Below are 10,261 nucleotides of genomic sequence, written 5' to 3' on the forward strand. Positions count from 1 at the left end.
GTGCGTCGTTAAATAAAACATTTCTTTCTTTTATTAACACTAATGCTTTAATCGCTTCTGTGCAAGATAGAGAAACTAGATAGCCAGCCAATCAGTCAGTCATTAAAAACACTTTAAAATAAATAACCAAATGAAAACGTTTTAATAATCACCCTTTACTGCAAGTCAAAATGATCGGTTTGTACAAACGTGTTTAAAAGATTTGCATAGATACGTCATAAAAAACGAGGTTATGTACAGTCACTTGTCAATTCACAAGATAGCGTGACTATCTGTGAGTGATTGTGTATGTAGATGTTCTGTCTATATCGCATACTCTTTGCTAAAAGTATTACGTCAGCAAAGACGCTGTAACACACGCCAGAATTCAGTCTGGAGCTCCATGTCTCGAACATAAATACCATGGCTTCTTTAACTGTCTCCGTCAAGTGCAAGACCTGTCTCACTATTCCTCGAGATGCTGCAACGAAACAAAGACAAATGTTACCAAGCGTTCTGATTAGTATAACCGCTACACATGATTATTACTAATATAAAGAGCGAGAGAGAGAGAGAGAGAGAGAGAGAGAGAGAGAGAGAGAGAGAGAGAGAGAGAGAGAGAGAGAGAGAGAGAGAGAGAGAGAGAGAGAGAGAGAGAGAGGGGGGGGGGGGGGGGGGGGGGGGGGGAAGAGGATTCGTCACGAGTATTTTTTAATATGGAATATATCAACCGAGTCTATGTTAATCGGTATTTATCGAGGCTTTGCACTTCTAAAATAACATTTTAATTAAATTTTAAAGAAATGACAGTATGTAAGGCGCCGCTATCGGTAATATGACGTCATCAGGGCCGTAGCTAGGATTTTTTGTTTGGGGGGGAGGGGGGAGGGGGGAGGGCAACTGAGTAGTTAATAGTCTAAAACTCCTTAAACAGTCAAGAAAATAATTTTCTTTAAGTTTCTATAATGCTTTCCGGATTTTTTTCCTTGCCCCAGTTTATTTCCCCCCCCCCCCCCCCCCCCCGCTAGCTATGGCCCTGGTCATCACAATTAGCACAAATTACTTTGACGTCACGCTTTTTAACTACATCTTTAAAAACGTTACGCTCAGGTACACAGGTCTTGTATACCACCCACAAAAAAACCCCAATACCTCGAGACTGCAAATTTGCATACCATTACTAATCGGGTTAACACACCAAAATTATCACATGGGTTTATGACATAGATATCATGGGTAAGTTATAGATATATATATATATATATATATATATATATATATATATATATATATATATAAGCAGTTACACAAGGGAGTAGATAAAACTGGCTGCTTAAGACAGGTTGCCGGTGATTACATGTTGTCACATATAGAGTCTTTACAACATTTGCTGTTGTTATTATTATTAATATTACTAATATTAATATATTAATATATATATAAATATATATAAATAGAGGTTATTACCAGTGTTTTTCGGTATCGTCAATGTCAATGTCATATAGTAGGAATAAAAATTGTAATATGCGAGTCTCTAGCGAGCATGATACATTACTTTTGTTCCTAATGCATGACATTGACGACACCGAAACACACGAAGGTAATGATCTCATTATCATATAATCTCAAACTAATAACGTGTTTTTGTACTGTACACGCAACGTTAAATGCAGTCCGCCATTACTAGATATTCAAATTACGTAAGAATAATTATGTGGCGCGGTGTCTTTTTGAATGGAAATGACGCCAAACTTGTATGACGTCATTTTGGCTATCCTTACATAAAAATAAACTATTGCTTAACGTTTGTTGTTTTCTGAACGCTGGACAGCTTTCAGTGTAAGGTTGCTATTGAAATGTTTTTGAATGATAACTATGAATGCATAAGTCTATTATGGAGTGTCACCGTAGTACATTCGATTAATTTACATCTAATTTGCAAAGTTATCAAATTCTGAAAGTATGTGATCTGAAAAATATCACATACTTTGATGACACTGAATATGCTGAAAACTCTATAGCTCCGTAGTCGGTAGTAATATACGAAATTTATGAAACGATTATTGGCAATTATTTTATTCTCAAACGAGTATAATTTATTTATTATCCATAAACTATGATTTTAAACAAACGTTAAATGTGATTGTAATCGCTTCACAATCGACCTAATAACATCCAGTAATGTCAAATACAGTGACGTGACTGTCGAAATCTCGACCGAGCGGAAAAACGTCCGCCTGATTGATTTGTGCGCTTCACGTTAAATCAAATGACCACGTTGGGAACCAATCAAATAGTTCGCGAACGTTAGCGAAACGTTTGCTGGTTGAAATTGGGGGAATAGTATGCAATAACAGGTTCGAGTTCAGCCAGACCAAGCAGACAAATGTCCGCTAAAACAGTTTGCGAACGTTATCGAAACGTTTACTGGCTGAACTTATTCCGTGTATTCTCCAGGGTACGTACCGTCATCTATACTAAACTTGGAGCTGTTTTCAAGGTATTGTTATGACCCAGGCAATACAAATTACGTGGGAAAAATACGACATTTATGTAACCATTTATTGTGGACCATATGGGTAATACTCACACACACACACACACACGCACACACACACACACACACACACACACACACACACAGACAGACACACACACACACACACACACACACACACACAGACACACACACACACACACACACACACACACACACACACACACACACAGGCACACATACACACACACACACAGACACACACACACACACACACACACACACACACACACACACACACACACAGACACAGACACACACACACATACACAGACACACACACACACACACATACACACACACACGCACACGCGCGCACACACACACACACACACACACACACACAGATATAGATGTATGTATGTATGTACGTACGTACGTACGTACGCGTACACCCACCCACATGGTTATTACTAATATTAAATACACACGACTGTATAGTCAGAACGTTTGTCAATTTAGAACACTTTAGACGATCACAAACATAAGCATTTACTCGTCTCCTAATAAGATTTGAAAAATGTGGAAGGTCACTTATTGGTGAAAATGTCGTAAACACGATCTACCAGTAACGAGCTATAGACCAAGTAGGCGATGGTTTATTTGATTGATGAATACTGAGGGCTAAATTTCACATGACGACAGTACGGTTTCAAACAAAACACTACGTTTTACATAGAATACCATTCGATGTCGCACGCGCACTGAGGACCTTTATATCAAACCAACAAGTCTGATCGTTCTAAATACTAGGTCTTGTCAATATTGGTAAATAATACCCACGCCACAATTACAAACATAAATTAAAAAACAAACAACAACAACAACAAAATCCAACCCCAAAACAACAAAACAACAACAACCCACCAAAAGAAAAGCGAAAAAAACCCCAAAAACCCCAACAACACAAAAACAAAACAAAAATAACAACAACAAAACACCTACAAGTTTCAACGCATAAATAATATATTAAAATCGAAATTAAATAAAATTAAAATGAAACATTTACCAAGTCTTTCACAGATTTGGTTAGCGTCATTTGTGCATGTCTTTCATTCGACCGTTTTAAATCTGTAAAATAAAATTTAAAACAAAGTAGAAATATTCCTCCAGTGAAGGTTGTTTTATTTTATTATATATATATTATTATTATTATTTACTACATGTATGTTTAAGAGAACAAAAACGACCACACGGATGAGGTGGGTAGTTCGGTGGAGGGGGGGGGGGGGGGGGGGGGAGGGGAGGGAGGCGATAGTTTTTTCACCACTACAAACCATTAATAAAAGACAATAAATTACTCAGCTAATGATAGCGTATAACAAACGTCCTGAAGACCAACTACCTAAACTTATAATTTGTGTGACCTCTGTCTCACCTCTCAATTTAATAATCCTCAAATAACACATTTGGTCTGCAGAAAAATGCTTAAAAATAAACGTGAAAAAAGAGGACACAATCGTATTACATTTTATGCTACCTGTAATCTTTATTGTCATCTTTCTCCACCTGTAATTATTTCACCAGCAGACAGACAGATTAATATAATACCTTCTGTGATTACACAAGGCTATATGTTTCAGAAGACCGATTCTACACAGATAGATGGATAGGTTTACACATTGCCTTTGTGTTTCTCTTCCAGTGGAACTCGTTACACAGAATGAAAGAAAAGTACTATTTAGTTAGCAACACTCCAAAACATTTTAAACAACGGTCATTGGCTATCTACGGTTATTGGCTATCTACGGTCATTGGCTATCTACGGTCACTGGGTATTTACGGTCATTGGGTATCTACGGTTATTGGCTATCTACGGTCATTGAGTATCTACGGTCATTGGCTATCTACGGTCATCGGGTATCTACGGTCATAGGATATCTACGGTCATTGGCTATCTACGGCCATTGAGTATCTACCATATGGTGGAACGTTTTGGTTTTAAACCGCGAGAAACGAGAAACCCGCAGCCACCACACAGATTAACCTTTTTTTCTTTTTTTTAGAGAAGCAACAATATTTTATATAAAATTTACTAAAGGTGGGATAGCCTTTGTGACGACTTTTGACATATTGTACAGGCCATGGATCACAGGCTGGGGCGGGTAGATCCAACCTTTGTGACGACCTCTGACATATCGTACAGGCCATGGATCACAGGCTGGGGCGGGTAGATCCAACCTTTGTGACGACCTCTGACATATCGTACAGGCCATGGATCACAGGCTGGGGCGGGTAGATCCAACCTTTGTGACGACCTCTGACATATCGTACAGGCCATGGATCACAGGCTGGGGCGGGTAGATCCAACCTTTGTGACGACCTCTGACATATCGTACAGGCCATGGATCACAGGCTGGGGCGGGTAGATCCAACCTTTGTGACGACCTCTGACATATCGTACAGGCCATGGATCACAGGCTGGGGCGGGTAGATCGGTCTACAGGCTGGTAGGTACTGGGTTCGGATCCCAGTCGAAGCATGGAATTTTTAATCCAGATACCCACTCCAAACCCTGAGTGAGTGCTCCGCAAGGCTCAAACCACTTGCACCGACCAGTTCAACAAAGGCCATGGTTTGTGCTATCCTGCCTGTGGGAAGCGCAAATAAAAGATCCCTTGCTGCCTGTCGTAAAAGAGTAGCCTATGTGGTGACAGCGGGTTTCCTCTAAAAAAATCTGTGTGGTCCTTAACCATATGTCTGACGCCATATAACCGTAAATAAAATGTGTTGAGTGCGTCGTTAAATAAAACACTTCTTTCTTTCTTTCTTTTTGTTTCATTTTAAAAAAAATTCTTGTATGTAATTTTAATGACCTTGTATTTTTGTTAATCTAGAGACTTGTGTTGTGCCAAGTTCTGGTATTCGATTATGTTGTTTTGTGTTCAATTGAATTGAATTGTAGTTTTTTTGTATTCTGTTGTGTTGTATATTATTATAATTATTATATTGTACTGTATTATACCGCATTCTATCGTATTACAGTTAACGGCAAATTTGCATATTTTAAAACTGACAATCTCACCTGTGGTACTTCCATCTTTTAAAAACCTAAAACAAAGAAAAGAAAAGAATATCCATTATTAAAAGAAATATAGCTACGTTTGTTAAAATCCTAAAACAGAATATCTCTTTTTAATCGAAATATACTATGTTTGTTTATATTTTGTTTGAACCTTATGTCGTAAACACTATATAGCACAACGTTTAGGAATCCACACACAGTAATTAACAGACACCAGCATCCATGCACTGTTATTGAACCTCTCCCCTTATGTCTGGAGCTTATTCTATGTTCAACAAGTACAAACATATGCTCTGAACCGCTCTGTATACAGTTGGCTTTTTAAATTATGGTATATCGAAACACAAAATATACCCCGTATTGCTGCGTGAAACCTGGTTTAAGCAGCCACAAAAGACGTACAATATACTGGCTTTCTACCACGAACAATTGCAATACTCAGCTATTTTTATATTTAGTTATGATAAATAGTTTCAAATTAATCGGTCCCACACATAATATTACATACTTAACCCAAGCGAATAAAAACTATAGTGTGATTTTCCAATACGACTACTTGATTAAAAGCACTACACTGTACAGTAATTGCCGTGCCATCTAAAGGGAAATAAAATAAAATAATATTCGTTTAACGGCCTTCGAGCACATTAAACTAAAGGCGATGTCACGCGATACGTATACCAATGGCGACAACACAATATTACGATTTCATTGGTTGCTAAGCAACCGGCTATTCTCGTACAAGGCACTCGTACTATGTGACGTCGCCTTAAGGCTATTTGGAAACTCGCTGCCGTCACATAGGCTAATTCTACCGACAAAGCTGCGAGGGATCTTTTATAAGCTCCTTCTCATAGAAGAGTACATGGATGTGACGGCATTTGAAAGAAAGAAATGTTTTATTTAACGACGCACTCAACACATTTTATTTACGGTTATATGGCTTCAGACATATGGTTAAGCACCACACAGATATTGAGGAAGGAAACCCGCTGTCGCCACTTCGTGGACTACTCTTTTCGATTAGCAGCAAGGGATCTGGCGGCAGATGGTGAGCTCGGTGTGGGGACTGGATGACTGGAACAACCTGAATCCATTGACGATGATCCACTCTGCTACCCATCGAGCCGGCCTCGGTGGCGTCGTGGTTAGGCCATCGGTCTACAGGCTGGTAGGTACTGGGTTCGGATCCCAGTCGAGGCATGGGATTTTTAATCCAGATACCGACTCCAAACCCCGAGTGAATGCTCCGTAAGGCTCAATGGGTAGGTGTAAACCACTTGCACCGACCAGTGATCCATAACTGGTTCAACAAAGGCCATGGTTTGTGCTATCCTGCCTGTGGGAAGCGCAAATAAAAGATCCCTTGCTGCCTGTCGTAAAAAAGTAGCCTATGTGGCGACAGAGGGTTTCCTCTAAAAAACTGTCAGAATGACCATATGTTTGACGTCCAATAGCCGATGATAAGATAAAAAAAATCAATGTGCTCTAGTGGTGTCGTTTAAATAAAACAAACTTTACTGCTACCCATCGACCCTCATCGAGCGCCATCCTAATGCTAGTCTGTCTGAGCGAATTTAGCAAAGTCGATATTTGCGCTGTAATTTCTCCAAATCCCAACTTACGACGTGTGCGTCCAGACTAACATCTAATGGTTAGGCCAAACAAAATAAATTTCTGGTCTCTGGTCAGCGCGAGCGTTGATTTTGACCCTCGCGCATCAATTTATTTATTTATTTTTATTTTCCGCAAAGTGATTGAAGCTTACAATCGCTTTCTCGTAAAACTATTAAAATAGTCCATTAAAGCAAGGTATATCTGCTGGTTTGGACCATTAGCTATCTTTAATTTCTCTTTGAAACAGGTCCTGTTGTTCTGAATGAGTAGCATGGTTTGTTTTAAAAACATTTGCGACGAAAGTCGAAGTAATAAAAATTGCCTTGAAAATATAAAGGTAAATATTTAGGATACCAAGGCAAAGAAGGGGGCACCATGGTCATTTTGGAAGGACCATGGCAGATGAGGAGGACGTAAACAAATCTAAAGATACCCACCTTTCTGTGCAATCCAGGCATCAATTCTGAAACTTTGGTCTGACCAGAGAACGATTGGGTTTTTTGGCCTTATACGACGAGAATCAAGATATAAGAGCGCTTAGATTAGATGGACAGTCGTAGAAGTCGTGAGAGCAGAAAGTTGGCCAACTTTGAGCTGGCAGTTGGTCGTGTAAAACTAGCATAAGATAGTACAAAACAGTGGCTTTTCAAGCTCATTTAAATTTCAACACATCAGGGTTAGGGTTAGGTGTTATATACTCTTCAAAAGAAGAAACGCAAAACCACATTGTCGTAACATTTGGAGAATTGATTTAATTATTGAATGGTGAGTCCGATAATTACCAAATGTTGCAGGATTGTTCACAATTCACTCTAGTCCATTGTGAGTAAGTGATAGGACACACCACCAAGGTCAAGGTCATCTGGAGTCAATACCGGGTGTGGCCTCCACGTGTGTTGACAACTGCCTGGCACCGCCTGCCCATTGAAGCAACCAGAGTACGGATGACGTCCCGGGGGATGGTGGCCCACTCGGCCTGCAAGGCTGCTGCCAGCTCGGGCAGGGTCTGGGGCTGTGGTTGTCGCTGTCGGTCCAACTCGTCCCATAGATGCTCAATTGGGTTCAAATCCGGTGATATCGATGGCCAAGGAAGGACATTAATGTTGTTGTTCTGTAGGAAAGCCGTTGTGAGACGTGCTGTGTGAGGCCTGGCGTTGTCATGTTGGAACACTGCGTTGGCGTTGGCCATAACTGGAACGATGTGTGGCCGGAGGATCTGGTCAATGTAGCCCTGTGCATTCAGGTTGCCCTGCACGTGGACCAGGTCAGTTCTGCCAGTGTGTGAGATGGCTGCCCACGCCATGACACTACCCCCGCCGAATCTGTCCACTTCCTGCACGCAGTTTGCCGCATAACGTTCACCACGACGCCTATACACGCGGCATCTTCCATCATGACGTCGGAGCAGAAATCGGGACTCGTCACTGAACCACACCTGTCTCCATCGCAGTTGAGGCCATTGTCGATGAATCTGGCACCACTGCAGTCGGAGTCGACGGTGTTGTGGTGTTAAGATGACACCTCGAACTGGACGTCTGGCACGAATTCCTACCTCACGTAGGCGGTTCCGTACGGTCTGGTCGGATATCCTGCGCAAACCTGGTATTGCTGCGGCTGTGGAAGTGGCAGTAGTCAATCGTTCCCGAAGGTGGCGTACCCGGATGTAGCGGTCCTGCCCGGGGGTAGTGACCCGTGGTCGACCGGATCTAGGGAGGTCACGTGTTGATCCATGTTGCTGGTAACGGTCCCACAGTCTGGAGATGGTGCTTGGGGACACATGGAATGCCCTGGCAACGGCCGTTCTGGATTCGCCTGCGTCTAGTCGGCCGATGGCATTGTTTCTCTGCGGTTCACTGAGACGTGGCATGTCCTGGATTGTCAACTGTCGGCCAGATACAGAGGCCAGGCAAGCGAACACCCTGCACTTTTATACTGTCGGTGTTCATGTTGCACGTGCAGACAACGCACGTGCAGTGGTGACATGGTTTGCACGTGGCTGCGTTTTTACGAATATTCACATTTTGGAACTTTATTGTACAGTAGCTGCATTTTATCGAATGTAACCGTGGGAATGTGTTTGGGACATGCAATGACCTTATATTCACAAAACATGAACCGGTAGGAAACATAAAATCGGAGTTATAACCCATTTGTACCCGTTTGCGTTTCTTTTTTTGAAGAGTATAGATAAGATAATTTTGTAGAAAAAGAAAATGTCCAGAGATCGTTGCTCGCTTTTCAGAGGTTACGTTTTGAGTGTGTTTCATTATCTTCATATTTTCAAGAAAAATATTTCAACCACAAAAATCTTACCAGCCTCTGGTTCGAGCCAGATGAACGAGTCCAAATGTTACTAAACCAACGGCGCCCACCACACAACCAACACGTGCTGCCCAGTAGGCGGCCACATCTGTAAACAAACAAACATTTTTCATATTAAAGTTTGTTGTATATAATTACATTGTATTTCTATAATATTTATAAAACAGAGAGGATGCCATGCGTTGTTTGTATTAATGTTGCTAATGGTATGAAGCAATATACAAAAATGAATGAATGAATAAACAAATAAACAAATGAATGGAGAAAATATATAACAAAAATGAATAAAAAAGTAAATAAATAATTACACTCGACTTATCAATAAATAAGTCAATAAACAATATAAAATAAATACACATATTGTATTTATCTATAATCATAATATACCGTGCATTAACATTACAAATTTATCACTGGTAAGGCTTACCGTGCTTTGACAATGCATTTGGCAATTTTAACAATATTTTACTTGCAGAGATAAGTCTCAGTGCTCGAGTGTTAGATAATGAGAACAATTACAAGGCAGACATCGGGGGAATGATTTGTAGCCGTCCCATTTGACTACTATGATGTCAACCTGCAAGCCATCGCTTCATCCGTTTTGATAAAAAAAAAAAAACCCCACTGTAATACCAGCATCGGTTAACAGGAACAGCCATCATTTAAACAACATTGGTTAACAGAAACAACCACCATTACAGCAACATTGGTGAACAAGAACAACCACCATTACAGCAACATTGGTTAACAAGAACAACCAC

The 10,261-nt window shown here is 40.5% G+C and overlaps 1 long non-coding RNA gene across 1 annotated transcript; it reads right to left on the reverse strand.

Annotated features, from left to right (window-relative positions):
• Positions 1-200: 200 nt before the first annotated feature.
• Positions 201-9,590, reverse strand: LOC121380837. Its single transcript, XR_005959011.1, has 4 exons — positions 9,492-9,590; positions 5,562-5,587; positions 3,546-3,607; positions 201-460 (listed from the first exon to the last, which is right to left on the reverse strand). It is a non-coding gene; the product is annotated as an uncharacterized LOC121380837 (long non-coding RNA).
• Positions 9,591-10,261: the final 671 nt, after the last annotated feature.

This window comes from Gigantopelta aegis, chromosome 9, assembly GCF_016097555.1.
Source record: "Gigantopelta aegis isolate Gae_Host chromosome 9, Gae_host_genome, whole genome shotgun sequence".
Lineage (NCBI taxonomy): Eukaryota > Metazoa > Mollusca > Gastropoda > Neomphalida > Peltospiridae > Gigantopelta > Gigantopelta aegis.